This window comes from Coturnix japonica, chromosome 7 (genome assembly GCF_054131305.1).
Source record: "Coturnix japonica strain WE chromosome 7, WE-NBRP24, whole genome shotgun sequence".
In the NCBI taxonomy this organism is placed as follows: domain Eukaryota; kingdom Metazoa; phylum Chordata; class Aves; order Galliformes; family Phasianidae; genus Coturnix; species Coturnix japonica.
The window spans coordinates 30,885,554-30,905,398 of record NC_140669.1 but is presented as its reverse complement, the minus strand read 5'-3'; the positions used below and the strand labels follow the sequence as shown (position 1 = coordinate 30,905,398).

The following is a 19,845-nucleotide window of genomic DNA, read 5'->3' as shown; positions in this document are numbered from 1 at the left end:
CTAAGCAAAACAACCTCATATTTCCATTATTTATTATAAGATATTGCTAAAGGGGAAAGTTCTTTTTCCCCAAATGCACATAAACCAGACTCGTTTATAATTAAATTTACTCCAGCCTAGAAAGGCATCGCTAGTTCATGCTATTTTTCATAATGGAAAAATGCAAGTTGTGGCATTTGCTTCAGATTCAGATTATTACATAAAATACAGACCAATTAATCACAGGACTGTTATGTAGGCAAACATACCCCATTGTCATATATACTTCACATCTGCAGAGCCAAAGTGCCACTTCTAAACAATTTAAACCATAAGTCCCATATGCTGAATTCATGAAATCATTCCCTAATGAAATTTAAATGAAAATCTCATTAATACCCAGTGAGGCAGAGGTGCATATGAAAGAATCCCACTGGCTGATTTACTGTGGTGGCTGCCACAGACATGAAAACAAATTAAAGATTATTTTCCAGCTTGTGAGTAGAGAGAAGGTAGAGAATTATCTTGGGGCCCACTGACGAGGGGCATTTACACCATACATTTGGGTCTATAGCTGGTAGTAATGCCAAGCGCTAATAGTGACACCTTGCAGACACCTAGTCAGCTGTCACCGAGTTGGACGTCTCTTTCTCAGGATCCCGTTATCAAGCTGTTGGTTATTTTCTTCATGTCATTATGACTTATGAAAAACTCTCCTTGCCATGCTTCACACTTTAAAGTACAATAGTACAAAAGGAGCGATTTCCATGGTCTTAGATACAACGGCACGTGATCACTTGCTGTGTAATAGACACAGTATGTTGCTAATAGGTCATCTGAAGTTATTTAGCCTTTGTACTCATTTGAGTTTAATCGCAGATATCTAAAAGCTTACTTCAGTATGATCCTAAGACAGGTAGCCAAGTGATGCTTACCGACATAACTGTCCTTTTAGAGTGCTTTATTTGTGTTTAGTTTTCCTTCTGATTCACATTGCACTGGAAAACTTCATTAGAAGCAACCAGCCAACATGCACCTAACCACTTCTGTACCTGTGAAGCATCACAAAATGCTAGAAAAACTCAGGAGATCTGCTGTAGTGCCTACCCACCACTCTCCACCACTCAGCACTAAAATGCAAAGCTCTGCAATAGAGAACAAATATAAACCCTATAGCTGAGAATAATAAAAATGAGAGCTATTCCAGACATGAACAAATCCTAACACTTCTAGTGAGAAGAAACTATCCCTTTACAAAAGAAATGTCATATATGGTTTCAGAAAGCAAACAAGCAAACAAAACTAACAGCACAGGATATGAATTTGTTACCACATTCACATTATTATTGTATGGTTTCCTAAACTAATTTGTGGTTACCTGATGAAGAGAGAGGAAAAAACTGTCTTATCTCTGGCATGTCACCTTTCATTAAAATACTGTTTGTCTGAGATTCTGTTATTTGCAGTCGCTCATCTGTTAAATTAGAAGTTTTAATTCTTCACAGTTTGTCACCTTTTAAATTCTGGTCTGTTGACACATAGTTCTCCACAAAGCAGAAAAGGTTGAAAATAAAATTTAAAAGAAAATCAGCAGAGTGGGTAACTAAAGCATAAGTTCTTGGCTTCTTTGCACACTGTATTAGATGGCTGAGGGAGACTCAGGTAGATGGATGCCATGATACAATTTCTGGTAACGAATCATTTCTGCTTGAGGAAAATCCAGTAGTTCACTGTTTGAAAATTGAGAATATTGTAGTTTTGGCTCATTTACATTGAGAACTAAGCCTTTTTTTCTCCTTCTTTTCACCCAGATTTACATTTATCATAAGGAATAGAGCGGATCAGTGATTTTGAACTGCATGTCCATAATGTTTGCCCTGCTGCAGTTTGAAGGGAAGTGTGCCTTCACTGCTTTTCTTTTTGCTGAGCAGCTACAGGAACTAGTTTAAATGTCTCAGCCCACAGCCTGCAGTTGCTGAGTATGGTGGTGCTGGATGATTTCTTGTTTTGCATGGAGATATTTTCTCATTCTGTGCAAATGCAAACATCTGCATCTACTGCAACAAATGTACTTCAGTTATGGGCTTGGCCCAGCAGCAAGGAAAACTCTGAAAGGCTCCAACTTCACTCTGTTTGGACCATGGCTAATCCTGAGTCATCCAAATCAGGTAATGAAGCATGAGCTTTCACACCAACAAATCCCCAGGGGAAAACAGGGACCACCTGTAAAATACACGGCTCATCTTCATCAAACTTTAATGACACTGTTGGTGAAATGCAACAGAACAGGCTAATTCCTGATAAGAAAGACTCATTTCTGAAAGTCAGTCTAAAGCTGCTTCCTTGCCTCTTTCTATTAAAGCCACGGAAAAAAAAAATCCCAATCAGAAATGTGTTTCAGCTAGGTAGATAACTATATGCATGGATGAGTCGAGTAATTACTGAAAGTGGAACTTCTAGGCATAACAAAAAGCCTGACCTCACTACGAACATAGACATGTACAGGGAATGTACTCCTTACCGTATGAGATACATAAAGTGATGAGAGAAGAGAAAAAAAGCATTCATTTTTATTTACCTACTCATTTTAAGTTTCTGTAAAGAAGTAGAATAATTTAGGCAATAAAGAGAAGCGTACCCTGAAGTGCTCTATAGATCTTTATCCATAGCATAGATACACTGCATGAAAAACTCCCATGATAGCCCCATTCTCAGACGATGAGGAGATCGAAAGAAAGAAAAACAGACCTAAAGTCTTCACTTAGACAGGAATTGCAATCATTTAAAGGGACAGTGGTAAATAGGGGAAAACATTTGTTTAAATTTTCACTGGGGGAATTACACAACTCAACTTGACTGATCCAGATCACATCATCAGATCACACATAAAACTCCGCAGCTCAGATCTATTGGTTCTTGCTTTGTCATTTGACAGCCATTCAACAAAATCCTTTCCCTGAAGGACAGCCTGAGATAATCTGTAATGAGCTTAATGAAAAAATGCATAGAATAGAGCTACAGAGAACAGAATGTTTAGAATATATTTAAATTTCTGTCTAGCACTTACAAAGCCACATATTTTCCTTCGATGTATCTGGTTTCGAGATGGGACTCAGATAGCTCAGGAATGGTTATACAAAGGATATTTCCCTGACTCTAGCTAACATGGAATTTAATAACAACCAGTTCTTTGACAAAATTAATTTCATTGCTTCTTCAACCTTACTATACTTTTCCTGTCATGATGGAGGACCAGATTACCTCCCTAAAAAGCATGCTGCTGGCTAATACAGAATGGAAAGTATTCACGAGCTGAATTACCAATTGATTAATTAATGCCAAACTCAAAATGCCCCCCACGTGTTTAAAATGTGCATCGGATGTGACAGTGGGTAGCTGATGTTTCACATCAACAGAAAATAATAATAATAATAATGAGGAAGAAATATCTTCATCAGTGGGAAGAACAACAATCATCCCTCCAGAAACCTAATGGTTAAAAATCACTGAGCTGTATTCATTTGTCTAGTTTGTCTGCAAATTTATTTTACTCCAATTGAAAACCAAAATACTTAAAATAAGTAAAATGAGAAGGATGCTACTGGTTTTGATGAGACTTGATTTACAAAAGAGATTCCAAACATTGACTCAGTAATCTACCTATTAATCAGGGAGAAGTGATACTTGTACTTCCCATGTAGTGGCTTAAAACTCTCCTTTACTCTTGTACTAGACCAGTAGAGTGGCAATATGCACTTTGGTGAAAAGTTTCATCCTCTTAATGCTTTCCTGGTTGTTTAAATAAAATTAGAGTTTAGATACATATAGTTCCTTAAACAAGTAGAATACATAATTTTGGCTACAGTTATGCCATGCTGCTGATAAGATCAAGCAAGAAGCCTCTTCTTATGACTCCTGAATTTATTTACTTAGGTTTAAAATAATAAATGATGCTTATCTAACACCTTAGGCACCATAACGCACCATTAATATTACAATAAGGTCTCAACAGTATTAAACTAATCACTCAGTCCGACAGCCTCCTACAGAGAAACCTTCGCATTCTTTCCTTGTGGGAAGAAAACCCTCAATCCTGCCTGCAAAACATTCTCTAAGAAAGTCTGAAGTCACTTGAGCCAAAAATAAATCAAAGTATGGAAAGAAAGTAACTTGAGAAACTGGAACTTTTACAGAAATGACTTGCTACGTTCTTCCCTGCTTTTTAACAAGAGGAGTGCTTCGGGATCCCAGCCTACTGTTTAATAATGGCTTTTTCCTTTGATTTAGTGACCTGGACATATCTCCTTCAAGACAGCTTGCTGAGATAACTGGACAAATGGCACGAATTGCCTTGGCTTTAATCATCTCCTCAGTTGTGAGCATTTGCACAAGTATGTCTTTTGTTGGAATGTAGGTTTCTTCTTATGTTTCAGTCATACAGCATGGGGGCTGGACCAACACTCTGCATGATCACGTGCATCGTTAAAGCCAGTATATATTTTGGATAAAATTATTATTTGGATTTTCATTATACAAATCAATCAAAGTCAAGTCATTTTGTGGGTATTAAAACACAGCTCTTAGTTACACATCTATGTTGCTGATTTTCTGAAAAGACAAAAAATGCAGTGAAAGATTAAAAGAAGTTCCTACACAAATTTATCAAATCCTTGGATAACTTGCTACTATGAGGAGAACATGAAAGAACGTGCTCACTTGTTTCAGTGGTCTATGTAGACAGGGACTTGTACTCTCATCACTAATAAAAACATTCAGCATGTAAGATCAGTCTGTGTATTTGACTGCTTTAGTTGTTAAGACTGCATGTTTTTATTATTAATATTATTTATTTATCTTTACAGGGAAAGCAGAGCTGGCTTCACTTGTTGGTTCATCATATGCATCTTCTTTAATGACATTTGTTACTTCTATGTGAATCTATCATTTTACTTGAAATGACTTGAAATTTGCCACAACGAAAAGTTATACTGTAAGGATATACAGCTTATCCCTCTTTTTTTTCTTAATTTGCTACCTTAAGCAATGCTCCACTGTAATCAGAAGAGCACATGTGATGCTTTTCAGAACCTAAGCACTCTATTTACTACAGAACTTGTTGCCAACACTGACTTCACAGGTGAACCTTCTTCCACTATACCCATTTTCCAATTAATTGAATCAGATGAACACAACAGGGAAATCTATAAAACCTATGACTAAAGCAGGATTAGATTTCATTTGTGTTCCCTTAAACTTGTCATCAGACTGCACTGCCCTTTGGGAACAGTTTTAAAAGCTGCAGTAGTGAAGATAGTACAGAATTTGGGCTGCTGACAAGCAGGGCTTTCATTAAGGAATGCCTTCAGTCACACGGAACCTTGCATCTTTCCTGAATAGTGCTTTGGACCTCATTCAGGTGGAGAGGAAAGCAGGCTGAGTTTCCAGTATTGTCCACATGAAAGAGGACCAGAGAAAATCCAGAAAGAAACAGTGCTCTGGCTCCTTTTGACCCAAACAAGGAGGATGCAGATCATGGGATCCACAGGGTGGTGCTGACATTACATTCCTGATACTTGCACTCTTTGATTCCTTTAGAGGCTGTCTTCTCTTGGCATTGGCTGAGCCAGAGCTGTTTTGTTAATCATAATCATCACTAATTTCTTTTCCTGCTGATAGCTGCATGGTAGTTTTGCTGCTGTCATTCTATAGTAATGAAATGTCATTGCAGGTGGTCAAAATGCGACAAAGTTAAACAGTTGGGAACAAACTGTCTTCCCAGTTGCAGCAGTTCGATGGCATGGATTAATTTCAGAGGTGATGCCTCTGTTTTCTCAGAGTGGTTTCCTTTCACTCTTTTTCAAAGGGTATCACATCAGCGGTCTATTCGATCTCACTAGCTTGGTCTTTCTGTGGAGAGCAGGTTTACACCTGTGCCACACTTGGCTCATCACTCCTTGCTAACTCAGTCTTTTCCAGTCCCTGAAACCCCTCTTCACAGGGTACGAAAGCAACCCAGCCTGCTGAGGCAACCTGGCCTGCTATGCCCCACAAATGGGTGAGAGAACAAACTTTGCACACCTTCCCCACCTCACGTGAATGAAGAGAGTAGAAGAGCTATACCCTATGTCACATATTATCTCCTCTTGCACTAGAGCTCTGATCTGCACTGAGTCCAACAGCTCCTTTCAGTTAACAGATGAAGTCAAGGAAACCACAGCCTATTCATGGAAAGTTCAAGTATAAAAAGGAATAAAGAGGGAAGAAAAAAAAAAAATCCAACCCAAAACTATGTCATAGAATTGTAAAGCAACAATTACAGCCCTAATACTAATTACCTCATCTCACATGATTTCCCGAGGTACTTAACTTCTGAAGGATTCTTACATTTTGAATACAACATTTAATGGGAAAAATTCACTATGCTGCTTTTGTAGTAGCCACCACAGCCTGGAATTTTTTCAAGTGAATTTCAAGTGTCGGTTCACCACATCCACTGTGGGAATAATATACCAGGGGACATCATTTCGTCAGCAATATTGCTCACTGGCTTCTGAGCAGAGTGAACACACTTCTAATGGTGCTATAGAAACCTCCCGGGCCATTTTATGGAGTCATTGCACTCAATCTATGCTTAGAAAAATATTGCTCTCTTGCAAAGCAAATAAAACCAGGAAAAAAAGCTTATAGTGAGACCATATATCTTTTTTTCCAATTTTCTATGCAGATCAATACAAACTGTTCACGTTGATTGAATGTTATAATTCTTTGCCCAGTTCACATCAAAAGCATAAAACTTAATACACCGAAAGTCACCCAATCTGGCTTTAAATGTCAAACTTTCTTCTTTTGTAGTGCGTTAATTAATCATGCCGTCTACTTGGTAGATAGGAACCATCATTTACATTCCCATTTGCACAATCCGTGAGAGCTTGTTAGATGAATTCACATTTTATAACTTCCCCAAGGTTTCATACTGATGGCAGCAGAGCTTGATAGTTTGCTTCCTATATCCTTCTTAGGTCAAAGGACTACAGTCCTCATAGGAAATGTATTCCGCAAGCTGAATTATACAATGTTATGGAATAACTGCTGTATTATCCACAGAATATAATAAGTAGCCTCTTCTAAATATTGATGAAACACTTTTATACTATAATGAAGGGCCAGCACTCCCCTCCTCTTTTTCTTTCTTTCTTTCAGTACTTAGAAGAGCAAATTAACATGTAACAATAGGAAACACTAATAGGCAAAGCGGAGCCTAACCTGGAGAAGAAATGGGGCTAGAAGATCTCTTGAATCTTCTTCTAGACACTTTCTCTGTAATTATTTTCTACATCATAGAATCAAACCTCATCCTTAAGATTTCAAAAGAAGACAAGTAGACATTACTGAGTAGCTGAATGAGATGCACTGAGTAAACAAACTACTGATGACAAGGTGCCCAACCAAACATTCAGTAGTTCCAATGTGCTAAACGCGACTTAAGGTTTTCTGGGTTTGCAATATCTTCCCTTTTGTGCCCAAGTAAAGGAAAGAAGCTTCCCTCTTTACAGCACTCATCAAATCAGTGTATGTGAGGGACTGGCATCTGCTTCATGATGGGATGTTCCCTAAGTTGAACATGAAATAGCTTACTTTCAAAACTCAAATAAAAAGCTCTCTTCTTTCAGGAGACCGCTTTGATCTCTCCGGGATGGAGTATTGCAGCAGCACTTCAGGAAAGCCCTTCTCCAATAAAAATCTAAGTTAAAAGCCTCTATTAAAAGCTTTCAGGGAGAAAACAACCTTGTGTGGCCCCCCTGAAGCCTGATAAAACACACCAGAGTGATTTGCAGCACAGGGACGCACGAGCTCCATGGTGGATGTTAATTGTCATCATGGCAAAGTCTCTTCCTCTATTTTATTTTTGCATGGTGAACATTTTATGGGCAATGAACCACAGGAAATAACTGCTACTGGTTATAATGAAAACACTGAAACCTCCTAAATTATGGCATCAGGCAGGAGCAGCACTGATGTAATTACTATGTTAATGATCATGTAATATTTAAGTACTCCTGTGTGATTTTCTAGTATTTTTTAGTACTCATCTCTAATGTCCTGTGGAGGGTTTAAGAGCTGTTGCTATTTCCCTGCTGGGTGCCCTTGCAGAGAGTTTGATGGTTTCTGATAGCCCTGGTTAGGTCTCACAGCAGGGGCCAGAGCTCCCATTGCTCCCACTGCCACGCTGCTTTTCTTCTTGTGCACTGCATTGCAGAGTTGGTCACAATCCCCTCTTACAGCCCCTTTCACTTTAAGAGGCTAAAGAGATGACTGTGTCCTGATTAGGTTAGGTATTGTCATAGGAGACTGTCATTAATCCCATCCCTGAGACCTCTTACATTGAAGGCATGCCTGGGAGGCAAAAGGCAAGGAATAATCAAGACCAATTTTGAGATGAAATCACTGCAGCCACACCCCCACGCTCCTGAACTTCTGCTACACTACATGCAATTCTTCACCTACCTTTTGAAAACTACCAGCCGCTATTTTTTAATGACGAGTATTAATGTATCTAGATAGATCTTTTGAGATGGGAAAAAAGGAGCACAATCGTGATTTGAATCTGACTGCTTTTTCTCCAGCGCACCTGTCAAAGCGCTACCTTAACCATAACTGCCCATCACCTGACTACTGTGAGCTGGAGGCTAAAAGTTAGTTATTTGGAAAAAAATTACACAGACATTACTAACATTAATTTTTTTATTTTTTCTTTTTTTGTATTCCATAGACACACTTGTGAAGATGGAGGGCTGCAGATGTTTTATCCTGTTCCACTTTTTTTCCCCACATGTTTTATTTAAAGAAATTCTGCCTGTGATGTAATGACACAGTAATAAGATCAGGAAATCATGACGGTGAATCTACAATTAGACCACATATTAAGGAATTTTACTTCTAAATCTTTTTAAGTGTTGTAAAATTCTAGACCTGAATCTAACTATATTTTACTGCTGCTTATGGCTAGAACCATAACATATGTGCTGAGGTTGCTAAGGTAGATAACAAGCACTTGGAAGGGACCCCAAGGATCATTAGGTTTCAACCCGCTGCCACAGGCAGGGCCATTAACCTCAGATCTGGTACCAGACCAGGTTGCCCAGGGCCCCATCCAACCTCATCTTGAACACCTCCAGGGACTGAAAGTCCACAATCTCTCAGTGCAGCCTGTTCCATCACTTCACCACCCTCTCTGTGATGAACCTCACTGCTTCTTTCCGTCTAATCTTTCTCTCCTTCAACTTTGAACCATTCCCCCTTGTCCTGTCACTGTCAACCCTAATAAAAAGTCAATTCCTCTCCTGTTTATAATCCCCTTTTAAATACTGGCTGCAATGAGGTTTCCTCACACCCTGCTCTTCACCAGGCTGAACAAGCCCAGCTCCCTCAGCCCATCTTCATGGGTGAGGTGCTCCAGTCCTCAGATCCTCTTTGTGGCCCTCCTCTGGACCCTCTCTCCAACATCTTTCATCCCGCTCCACACATTTCCTGTAATGGGGGCTACAAACTGGCTACAACTTTTATTATTTCTACCTTAGTCTCCCAACAAAGAAATTGAGTAAATTATGAGTGCTATGATTTACAATTGCTTTTCTAGTTTGAAGGAACAAGCTACAGCCCTGTGAATGAGCCTGAATGGCAGAGCCTGAATGACAGAGCCTGATACTCTTGATTCTGGTAAAGCATTGGACAAACCAGCAATCTTTTGCCTTCTACAGAGGAAAAAAAACCATGGATAGAAATAGTACAGAGCAAACTGGATTGAGGATACAATTTATTAAAGAGGCTGCATACTCAGGTTTCACAGTTTAATTGTTACTTACAAAGCTGACAGCAAGACAAGAGATGTTAAGGATGGAACCGATAGCCCACCCCTAGGCTGAGCAGTCTAGAAAGGTTTATGGCTAATTAATATTAACTGGAAGTACATGTGGCAAGCTGCCCTGTAGCGTTTTTCTCCTTGTTCCTCATCTACAGCTCTTCTGTCCCCATTGGATCCAATGATAGCTTTTAGCCACTGTGGAGGCAGTAAAGTACACAGCCTACTCTGAGATCAAGGAGGATCAAGGAGAAAGTCTCCCCAGGAGACTGAGAAGCACAACGCAGAGAAAAAGCAACAGAAACACAGTGTGAGAATGTTCATAACATTAACACCAATGTGAAAAAGAGAGGAAGAAAGAATCAATAACAATGACAAGTAGTTTTGAAATTTAAGATCAGGAAGAGTTGAACTGATCGGTTTAGGGACTTAGTGAGAAAATAACCTAACACATTTTCTTAATGGCACATACCTGTGAAAGACTGTAAATCTTTACCTTAATAGTTCAGCAAGAAGGATCACTATGTGCTTAAGCCATAGAGGAGAGAAGCCAGGAACCCTAAGTCAGACTACTACTTTTCCTGCTCGAGCTCAACAGCTGAGCAGCTCTACCACATCACACTATTTATAGTCTGAATTTGCTTGAAGAGTACTCTCTTAACATCCATATGTTTTTCTACAGCTGCACCTTTTTTTTAACCACGGTCCTTATGTGTCTTTGACCAAACAGAATTCAGCTAGACAACCAACAAGCCACATAACCCCACAAACATACCTTTTCTGATGATTCTCTTCATGAATGTCAGGTACGTAGCTTGGCAGGAATTTCTGATGTGTGATATTTGCTGCTTCTGTCCTCTGCAGGCCAACACGAGCACATTCTGAAGGAATAAGTAACCCCAAAGAACAGGTGAGCAGCACACCAAAACACAACCAAGATACCTGTTATATTTATTTCTGACCAAGAAAAGTAGATTGAGGGCAATTCTAAACACATGAAGACAGAATTTTGCATTTTAGCAGTGTTCAGGAGGGCCATAAGGCTCTTTCACGTGATATTTAATAATAGCACTTAAGTACTTTTAAAGAAGCATCACAATTAGATGCATCTCCTTGAACCTTCTAGATAAATAATTGGTGCTAACGCAAAGAAAAACAACTTCTCGTTCATGTTTTTACATTCATCAGCTGAGACTAAAACACAATTCAAATAAAGACACAATAATGAGGCATGAGAGGTACATGAAATCCTTTGGATGAAGTGCTGCAGTTTGTACTTCTGCAGGGGGACAGAGTTGTATTGACTGAATGGAAGCTTTGACTGTATATGAACTGCAGGACTTGTCTCAAAACTAGCATGAAAAACTGTTAACAGAAAGCGTGCATGATACTGAAGCTGAGTTTGAAACCAGACATTTTGTGAGTTATGTATTACTTGGACTTTAAGCCATAAACTTTCATTACCTCTGCATATTTTTCTTCCGCAGATGATCTTTAGTTGTCTTTTTAATCCATGTACTTCCAAAAACCTTCATAGGAACTAAGGTAACTCTTAAGATCCTGCTGTTTCTCATAGTCTCATAGTCTCGTGTGGGTTGAAAGGGACCTTAGAGATCATCGATCCAACCCCCGGGATTCGAGCCTCCTGTGTAGCAGAGCGGCACTTCTACCACTTGCGCCACAGGGGGGATTCGAACCCCGGCTCCGGTGTTGCAAGGCAGCAATCCTACCACTGCACCACCAGGGCACACTAATCTGTTAATCTCCCTTCTTTTCTCTTACTGTGACCTCGTTCTTAAATCAAAGTACCACTCCACTCTAAAAAAATAAAAGTATGTTAAAATCTCTAAAATCAAAGAAAATCTGTTTAAAGTATGGAAATACTGTGCTCAGTGGACTTAGAAGAGAGACTTGTAAAATTTGTCCTCTTAAGATGCACAGAATTTATTTCCAACATCTAATTTTGCTCATTTTAAAGAAAAAGAATTAGCACCTCGCCTATTCTGTGAACTACTCATCTTTAAAACTGATGGTGACTGGGCAAAATATATTTATTTCTACCATTAACTTAGAAAGCATTTTTGCTAAATTAAGAAATATTTCCATTCACAATGCAATGTTGTTATGCAAAAATGCACAAACAAACAAACAAAAAAACCCCCAATGAATAATCTTACATATTTTTCTAAATGCATGTTCTGCTCTAAAACTGTGAAGAACGTATTGAACACAAACACGTTCATATCAGCTGCAAACACGTCTACACTAAATGAATTTTAACTATAGCATTTTGACATAGCTGAGGAAGTTACAATGATCAGAACAACACATGGCAGTACTTCTGTGACATTTCACTTCAAGATTTGTACTAAAGAACTTCACTGACTAGATGTGATGTCTTTCTATCTATTAATCCACAATGAATCTTCCTCTCACAAACAGTTACACCATCCCAAATATTTTTATTTGGTCAGTATCAGACATAGGAGCTATAGATTTTCTTCTTCCACACCCCTTCTGTGCCACTAAGATGGTGCTCCGACATAGTCTACTTCAGTGGTCTGCAAGCATTAACTTTTCAGCCTTAAAGCACAAATATGTTTTCCACTAAAGCTGAAGTGACAAAAATACACATGTACCATTAGATTATTCATGTGAGACTTAAGGCTAACAATCTGAACCTGAAAAAAGTACTCAATCCCTTTTAAAAATTACTACTTGGAGTTAAGCGATAGTCCTTGAAATATTCAAATACTTTTGAGACTCGGGCCCTGAATTACCACTTTGAAAAAAGGAATTACACTTTTTCTTCAGATAATGTTGTTTAGGAGTTTAGGCTGCCTCACTGCGTCTCCCAAGTGGAGCTTGCACTTGCTGTTTAAATTAGTGTTTTTGAGCTTGTTATGTAGAGTGGCATTCAAGCTCTCTCAGCCTGGAGCTCTACAAGGTGAATGACTTGCACAAGGACTTCATGGCATTCTTTTCAATTTAGCTTCAATCTCCCTCAAGCCTTAAAAACATCACATTTGCTATAACAAGAGTTTAGCCTTTAACATGCAAAGCTCACAAGCCCTCAGTCTTCAAAAGGCCAATTTAACAGGAACAAGAAGAAACATAACAGAAAGTTGTCACGTTAAACTTGCAAGGATACTGCATAGTTAACAGCAACTCTTGGTTTCCTCCAAACACAAAACTGGAAACTTTTATCTTAAAACTAACTTCTATGCATAGGAACATATGGATACAGATAAATTTAAGACTGAGTCCTGCTATAGTTTGCTAAACTCCAGAAAAACTTAATGAAGGAGACTTAGACTTTTTAACTAAGAAGAGACTTGGAGATACTCTCTGGGGAAGAAAGGCACCAACCTGGCTGAGAACTTGAACTGCATCCGTTGTTCATGCATCCTCTTTGCATTGCTGGCTTGAGACCTGCCCTAATCAGTTTCACTTCAAGGTTATGGGAAATATCCAGCCACTATTCTCAACTAGAACAGTTAGTAATAGCTTCGTTAGTAACTAACTAACATGAATCTCAAAGCACATCTTGAATATCTGCATGCCCACTGTTCAATAACAAAGGAGAAGCAAAGGCTACAGAGCTGTAGCAGCCTGTGGTTACACAGTTTGCCAGCTGTGCCATAGTCTGGTTCAGCAGTTTCCTTGTCAGCCATCTTGTCTTACACTAGGCCACTGCTTATAGTAAACGTTAATTCTTCTTTTTGTTAAGGACATTATGTTGGTGTTCCTTAAATAAGATGCTCTGTTAGCGTGCTATGCTGCACAACAGAACTAGCTGTTGCTTTTAAGCCTGAAGTGTGGGCAGGAGGTCTAAAGATAGTAACTCCAGATATTTGGTCAAATCCCACAAGTTAATGTGTTGACAGCACGTTTGTTAAAGTTAAGTAGTACAATAACTTGCAGAGAGTTTCTGTTCAGTTAGGCATAACTATCCATCATTTGACAGAACTTGCAGGGCTTGCCATAGCACAGCTGTGTAAGTACTAACCAACTCTATTAACACAGTTAGTCATGAACAGTGCTTGGTTAAGTTAAATTCAATATTCCGTAAGGAAAAGCTTTAAAGTAGTCTTAACAAAATGGATAAGAGAACATAGACCACTGGATTTCAACAAATAAAGCACATGACTGACTCACCAAGGACAGTTGTAAAGAACTATACATGCTACTGCCTTTGCTTGGTGAGAAGAAATAAGCTGTGGGCTTCTGCAGAACTGACACATATCTCATGAGATTCTACATGTTAAGCTGAAGAACATCACAAGAATACAAGAAAGGTAACCACACAGATAATGGATAGCTAACGATAATTCATATAAAGTGGGAATAATCATGATGCAGAGCAGTTATTAGTAAAGGGGTTGACCTTGCATTCTATTTCAGCCAATATTCTCATTAATTAAGTGACAAACTCAAAGCATAATATTGAAACTGATTGTGATACAAAGCTGAAAATCTTCAACGCATAAATAAGCATCAGAAGAATAGGAGATGCACTTAAGGATTTAGATGATAATAAAGACACTGTTTTTTTTACAAAAATCCTAAATTCAGCAGAGGTAAAGCCTCATTCAGGACCTCCTTAATTGATTTTGTATTGGGTTTGCACTACTACAAGGCCTGAGAACCACAAACTCCTAAGAAATCTTAGGATGGAGTTCTAGAAGCATTAGCTCTTATTTTAAAGGTCATGTTTGTAATGATTTTTGTGGATCTATAAGTACAAGCTACAGCTGTAAGCATTAGCATGGATTTCCTAGAAATCAGGTACAACATTAGAGCACCGGATCAGCAATCAAGGTTGAACAGCTAAAACATATCTTAGCAAATGCTTGACTCAGAACAACTATTTTGATTCTTAAAACTCAGTGTGTTTGTGGGTTTACCACACACTTAAGATAATATGACTCTACCCCAGCAAGCATTTTCTAAGAGGCATAAAAGCCCTACAGCCTAACACTAAGCCTACGAAGTAGTTCGAGTGTTCTATCCTCTTTATGCTAAGTTCAACCAGCAGACCTGCCATCTACAAAAGATCTGAACCACCTTTCTGCTCTCCTTACTGTCCTTTTCAACATATCAGGCAATCAGGTTTGGGTCCAGCTGGAAATGTGAAAACTCTTGCTCTCTAGTGGTGCACCAACTGGCAAAAAAAGATACGGACTGTACAATAATGTTAACATTCATATATTATTAAAATATTATATCATTATAAACAAAACATTAAAGGCTTTGTAATAAACCTGATCCTTTATAATAACCTAATAACCTGAATCTTTGTAATAAACTCCGTCCCTTTCATTTGTGGGTACTACAGAAGAGCGTGATCCACAAAGAGTCAAGGAAACAAAAGCTCAGAGAAACATTTTAAGACAGGTCTTAAAGAATTATTATGTGTCTGTGTCTACTCATGCTGTCAGAGTCTGAGCTAAAGGCCAGAGCTCATTAAAATATTTTTAGACTGCTGCAAGAATAAGAGCAGAAAAGAACAGCTACTTCAAGCTTTCCACTTAAACCAATGCTTTGAGAATTTTCTGCATTATTTCCGTTAACTCTCTCAAGTTCAATCAGTTATGTCTAATATATTGGAAGGTTGGTAAGGGAACTAATATAAAAATAGGCTATTGATCAGGCACGTGACTTGTAATAAAAATCTGCAATGATTTGAGCAGCAATAATAGTTCCTAAGAGAAATGCCCCATAGATAATATGAGTGATTTCTAGTATTTTACACCCTGTGTGGGAGGATGGACATATATTGCTGGAATTTGCTGCGTAATGATTCACAAACAAGGCAGTTCATCGTCCCAAATAAATTCTTGTCAGTCTTTCCAGGACCAAGACTATATGTGATTAAACTTAAGTAAAAATGTGAGTATATATTACTCCTGTACTCTCAAAGAATCCTGTCAGAGCTCATCAATATAATTTTTCCTTTTTTTTAATACTTTCTTCATTCATATTCCCCATCATTAAAACCCACAAAAATACTTAAGGAGACTGCCCTGGTGAACTGGGAAAGCAATGGATGCTTCTCAAAAAACACATAAATAATTGACTTAAATGCAGACCACAGTTACTGCTCATTCCCCTGGCCGACCCAAATCACCATCCTTCACTGTATGTGCTCTTTGTTTCATGAGACTACTTCTCTCTCAGGTAGATCCAGATTTCACTGTGAACCTGCTACCCTTCAAATGATGAAGAAATAAAGTAAAAATGGATTGGCTGTAAACTTAACTATTAAATTGGCTATGCTTGTGCTGACAGTGCCTATGTTTGTGTACACCAAAGCATATGAAATTAATTAACCAAAATTAATTTGAGTTATGTGGTTTTTGATTGGCTGAATAATACCACTTATTTGCTTTTTTAGTTACATAAATAGAGGTGAAGGCATTCTAAATTAGTCATATGAGGTCTTCTCTAAAAGTAATGCACTATGAGGTGGCAGGTAGTACAATCGCATGTGGCAATGGTGACCTGAAAGACAAGCCATGTTCCAGACAGCCTCACAGACTTCCCAAAACATATTTCCCCTTATTCCAAGGAAATAATCGTCGGAGTTACTTTCAGAGTGATATACATACAAGGATCTCAAGAAACAATGGGATACTGACTTCTGAAACTACTTATGGATAAAAATTAATGCAAGTAGGATAACATTGGGTGCATTACCAGCAAAATGACAGAATAAGAGTATAATAAAATAATAAACATTCATAATGGTGCTGATGTTCTTCATACAGAAATATTCCTGAAATACATTACTGGTGCTGTCTTCCCTATTATGGATATTTCTGTGGCTGATGCACAGACAAAATTAATTACCCTCCCATTGTGACCACATAATGCACAGTACCAAACTGGCATCCTAACCCAAATTTATCTGCTCTCTCATATATTACTTACACTCATTTACTGTACATTTAGGACACCTCACTGTACTGCATTTCACAATGTAACAATCACTTTTTAACATGTTCTGGTAAAATTTGCATGTGTAATTATATTTATATATGCATATATATATAAACACACAGTCAGTCATACCTACTTATATATATAGGCAGAAAAAAATAAATGCAAAGTTAAACTGTTAACTAAGAAATTCATATGGTTATTTCCCATACTGTACTCTGACCCCCAAATGACAGTTCCTTCTACAACTCACAACTGGAGAGCAGCACAAATGTATCAGAACATGCAATTTTTATTCTATTTTCCACAGTGCTTTTACATAATTTCAGACTTCACCTTAATGAAAATAAAACCTCCTAAGCAGGGCAATACACTCAAGTTCATGTGATTTTCACTAAAAGCTGGATCATGCTGTTTCAGCCCAGCTCACACTGAAGTAGCTGGAATGCAGAGGGACCCTCAGGGGCTGGAGAGACCCAGAAAAGCATGTGATGAACACGTTACTACATTGCTCTGCCCACAGGAGACTAGAGCCTGACACTAAATGCATTGCAATGTGAGGAATTGGGCAACTGCCCCTGCAACAAAGCTTGGGTGCTCCGAAGTGTCAGCTCACACATTAGGAGACACTTGGAAATTATTTAACTATTAGATAAGCGCCAGGAGATGGAGCTCCAGACTACTCAGCATAGTTTCATTGCTCCACTACCCAGAAATATGATTTCTGCAAGGTGAAATGTTTCCTTCTTTTCAGCTTATCATTTACAGGATTTGAGTCAGCTCTGTTCTTATGAGAACAAACTTCTCCTTCTTTGTAGAACAGTATTAACCCTGAGGAGCAATTGTTAATGTCTTCCTTCACAGGCCTATAGACTATAGACAAAAAATCTGGATAGGGACAAATCAGATACAATTCCAGGTAAGTTCATTTGGAATATTTTTGAGGGGGATAATGCTCGTAGTACACAGTAATTCTATTTTTTGTTTATTCCAAGTTTAAGGAAATGCTCCAAAAACTAAAATTCCTTGGAAAACTTATGACCAAGTACTTCCATACTAACTCACTTAGGAAAAAGAAATAAGATGACTCTTTTTACAGAAGAATAGTAGTTACAGAAGAGAAGGAAGGCATCTCAATTCTCTACAGCCTTAGTTTTCCTACACTGATGTTTTGAAAAAGCTGCATTTCAGGCGTTCTAATAATCACTGCTGTAGCAAAAAGTGGTGAGCTTTTCAGTCTGACAAACGGTCACCTGTGGACATCTCAACAGATCACTACTCCATCATGTGAACTGGAATTTCTGCTCTGATAAATCACTTCAAAAGCAAACACCCCCTTAACTTTGAAATGGCTGAGTCGTGGTACAGCCTCCCACCTCACAAGAAGCCTGATTCCATAATTAACCTTATTTTTAATAGGTATTAAAGATTAAAGTGTGTGCACATGCTTTGATCTCTAATGAGGTTTTTGATACTGATCGGGGAGATGGTGTCCAACATCCTGGTGCTGCAGGTTTCTCCTAGCATGAATAAATTACATTGCTATTAAAGTTTCCCCAGTAAAACAGATACATGTTGGGAAGGAAACTTTTAAAAGATACTAAGAGGCTTAAGAGCAAAATTTCTGCTGACTTTGTGTTTAAATATGAATATCCTTCCTTCTGATTTATTGATTTCTCACACATTATATAAGTTGAACAAATAGTAAAATAAAAACCAAATTTTGCATTTATGCTATTATGCCTCACAGATTTGATTTAAATCCTGAAAAAAAAATTACCACAGAAGAGCTTTATGTTAGTCATAAACTTTTGACATAGGAAATATGTGGAATACCAATTATGAGCTGTTCAGAAATATCTCTTGACATTTTTAGAGTGCGATGTGAGAAGGGTTCACCTTTTTCTCCTATTTAATTACGATTTTTCAAATGGGATGCTCCAACTCAATGGGAGTCACTGTAGTTACGCTAGTAAGGAAAGACAATTTAAGGCTTTTACAATGTGGGAAGGGAATGAACATGTCTTTGGACTGAAATGGTTATCAGTATTTAGATCAATCACCCTTATGGAAGTTTCTCTGTGGGTATAAAGATATTAAGATATTTACAACCAACATATATCATATTGAATGGATTATATAGAAGGGAGTAAAAACAGGAACGTACTCAACATCCAGACCATAACGCTTCTATTAAATGCCTAACATAGGGTAGCTATTAAATCATTTAAATCACAGTGTCTCACCAGGGATTATATCATGAAGTCACGTTGTAAGCGTAGTACTTCTTCATGCTTTTTAATCTGCATTTGCCAATATCCAAAGGAGCGTTCATTTTTGCAAGAAACTTCCCCTTTGTGCTTTGCTTAGATTACCTGCTAATACAAAACAAGAGAGAACAAAACATGAGTTACCTCATTCTTGAAATTCATTGAGTTAAGAGGTCATTTACACTCCCAGAACTGTGAGAGGGAGCTTGATCATGAAGAAGACACATTGCCATCACAACCCTGTTACCGTAGCAGTCTGAAAAATACTTGGATTAAAATTTTTCATTTACGATATTGACTGACATCACAAACTGTCTGCTGTGTTTTCCAGACAAATAATACCACAGCGGGGGAAAAAATAACAGATATTTCATGCATACAAGTGTAAACTTATAGATTAAACAGCGACCCTGAGCAGACAGAAAACTCTGGAACCCCTACATGTGAGGGGGAGATGAGACACAAAATGCAACTCAGAAATGCCCTAAGGTGAATTAACGTAAGTTCTGCTATGCGGGAGTTTTGTATGGATGCTTTACACATTGACTGCAAAGATGTCAAATAAATAAAACACTGCCATGCCTCTACTTCAGAAATACAACACATTCATGAACAAAAAAAGGTTTCTCTGGTATGTACGGTTTTAAATACTCCCTCCATTTGGTTCTCGTAAGATAAATCTCTGCATCAAAAAAAAAACTCAAGTAAGAGAATTCCTGTTTCAGTGTGATAACAGGATCACAGGAGTGCTCTTGTTATTTCTGGAGAAGGAGGGTGGATATTTATAGAATAGAC

At 38.2% G+C, this 19,845-nt stretch overlaps 1 long non-coding RNA gene across 1 annotated transcript in view; it reads right to left on the bottom strand.

The window, feature by feature from the left end:
* Positions 1-19,152, bottom strand: part of LOC146760146 (uncharacterized) — a 41,780-nt gene extending 22,628 nt beyond the window's left edge. The window contains exons 1-2 of the long non-coding RNA XR_014948150.1: positions 19,027-19,152; positions 10,614-10,719 (exon numbers count right to left, since the gene is read on the bottom strand). This is a non-coding gene — a long non-coding RNA (uncharacterized LOC146760146). The remainder of the gene's footprint in view (positions 1-10,613; positions 10,720-19,026) is intronic.
* Between the last annotated feature and the right edge of the window lie 693 nt (positions 19,153-19,845).